The sequence below is a fragment of the Penaeus vannamei genome, chromosome 17, assembly GCF_042767895.1.
Source record: "Penaeus vannamei isolate JL-2024 chromosome 17, ASM4276789v1, whole genome shotgun sequence".
Taxonomy (NCBI): Eukaryota; Metazoa; Arthropoda; class Malacostraca; order Decapoda; family Penaeidae; genus Penaeus; species Penaeus vannamei.
The window spans coordinates 22,364,636-22,367,135 of record NC_091565.1 but is presented as its reverse complement, the minus strand read 5'-3'; the positions used below and the strand labels follow the sequence as shown (position 1 = coordinate 22,367,135).

Here is a 2,500-nt window from a genome sequence, read left to right as displayed (position 1 = left end):
GACACACCCAGCGATGGCCCTCATTCCCCGGAGGCGAAGGAGCCCCTGGTTACGGCGGCGGTCAGGATCGCTCCGGAGCAGGGGGGTGCTAAAAATATCCGGGTAAAGACAGGCCGCCCCACGTTAATGAACCTTGGCACATACAATATAAGGACCATGAAATCTAAATCCGACTTACTAGCTTTACTAAAGGAACTCTCTTCCATTAAATGGAATGTAGTAGGACTCTGCGAAGTTAGAAGACTAGGCGAAGAGCACGTGCTCTATTGGAGGGGAAAACCTCAGGGTAGCAAACAGGAATTAGGGCTAGGATTCTTAATACACAAACGCTTAGAAAAGAACCGTAGAATTCTTTAGTGTAAGTGAAAGAGTGGCTTCTCTAACAATAAAACTAAATAAGTACAACTTAAAAACTATTCAAGTCTATGCTCCAACCTGCAGCCACAGTGATGAAGAAATAGAGAGCTTCTATGAAGATGTTAATTTAGCCAGCGAAAGAATAAAAACCCATTTCACAATAATTATGGGAGATTTTAATGCCAAAATAGGTAAAAAGACAGAGGGAGAAACCGCATTAGGGAACCATGGAATAGGCACAAGGAACGAGAGGGGACAAATGCTAGTCGACTTTGCGGAGGCTCGATCGCTCAATATCATGAATACATTCTTCGAAAAAAGACTTGAACGGAAGTGGACATGGAAGTCGCCTTCTGACGTCAAAAACGAAATGGATCTCATAATTTCAAATAGGCGCGATATAATAAAAAATGTAGAAGTTATCAATAAAGTAAATGTTGGCAGCGACCATAGAATGGTGAGAGGAGAAATTAAAATACACCTCAGAAGGGAAAGGAACAAACTAATACGTAAACCTCAGCCAAACTTAGCTAACTTGAAGATCAGGTCAACAGAATTTAGCCTAAACATCCAAAACAGATATTCACTTCTCCGCGACGAAGATCTCAACATCGACCAAATTAATAAACAGATCAATGACATAATAAAGGAAGCTGCACTCGAAGTAGGCGGCAAGAACGACAAGCAAAGCTCCAGCAAGCTCTCGGTAGAAACTAAACAGCTTATGTAAAAACGTAGAGCCATGAAAGTATCGTCAAACAGGGACAAGATAGAATTAGTTGAACTAACAAAGACCATAAATAAAAAGAAGAGGGAAGATGTACGGAAATTCAATACTCAAATAATAAATGAAGCAGTGATTTCAGGTACCAGCATGAAAGCAGCGAAAAGAAGACTAGGAATAGGGAGAAATCAAATGTATGCAATTAAGAAACCAGACGGAGAAGTAACATATAACAAGAATGAAATCATCAAAGTAGTGGAAGACTTTTACAGCGATCTATACAACTCAAACGAACAGCCACAAATAGAAGCAAACGCGGTAACTAGAAACGTACCTAATATCACAAAAGAAGAAATAAAAAGAGCACTTAAAGGCATGAAGAGAGGGAAAATACCAGGCGAAGACGGAATTAGTATAGACCTTCTATTATATGCAGGGGAAATGGCAACAGTGAAAATAGCCAATCTTTTTAACAAATGTCTTCTCAGCGGAAAAACACAGAAAACGAAAAAATGCAACAATTATCTTGTTACACAAAAAAGGCTACAAAAAGGATTAAAAAAATTACCGACCCATAAGCCTCCTTTCGGATACTTAGAAACTGTTCACGAAAGTCATTACAGCTCGCATGTCTGACAGTCTGGATTCTAGCTAGCCTAGAGAACAGGCAGGCTTCCGCAGCGGATTCTCAACAACAGATCACATCCACACGCTCACCCAAATAAGAGAAAAAGTAAACGAATATAGGAAACCCCTGTGTATGGTATTCATCGATTATGAAAAGGCTTTTGACTCTGTACAAATACCAGCAGTATTAGGTGCTATTCGACAACAGGGAGTAGAGAAGGTATATTGTAAAATATTGGGATATATACAGAGATGGGACAGCAACCATCAAGCTCCACGCGGAAACCGATAAAATACCAATTAAAAAGGGCATTAGGCAGGGCGACACCATCTCACCAAAACTGTTTACAGCCTGCCTCGAGGAAATATTCAAGAAACTAGAATGGGAAGGGAAGGGTATCAAAATAGGAGACGAATACCTAAACAACCTAAGATTTGCAGACGATATTTTTCTCCTTGGTGAATTAGCAGATGAAATGGAGCAACTAATAAACGATCTGAATGGAGAAAGTCTAAAAGTCGGACTTAAGATGAACAAGAAAAAGACTAAGGTTATGTTCAACAGCAGAGTCCCATCGCAACAGATACTTGTACAAGGCGAAGCGCTAGAGGCAGTAGACAAGTATATATATCTAGGACGTTCAGACAAGCACATCTAGTGAACAGGAAATAAAGCGACGTATCAGTCTAGGCTGGAGTGCCTTCGGCAGGCACAGTAGCACGCTAAGAGGTTCCTTGCCATTGTGCTTAAAAAGAAGTCTTTAATCAATGCGTCCTCCCAGTTATGACCTA

General features: G+C 40.5%; 1 protein-coding gene across 1 annotated transcript in view; it reads right to left on the bottom strand.

Annotated features, from left to right (window-relative positions):
• The window catches only part of LOC113816529 (myosin heavy chain, muscle-like), a 204,232-nt gene that overhangs the window by 108,593 nt on the left and 93,139 nt on the right, over positions 1 to 2,500 (bottom strand). The gene's annotated exons all lie outside the window — the stretch shown is intronic.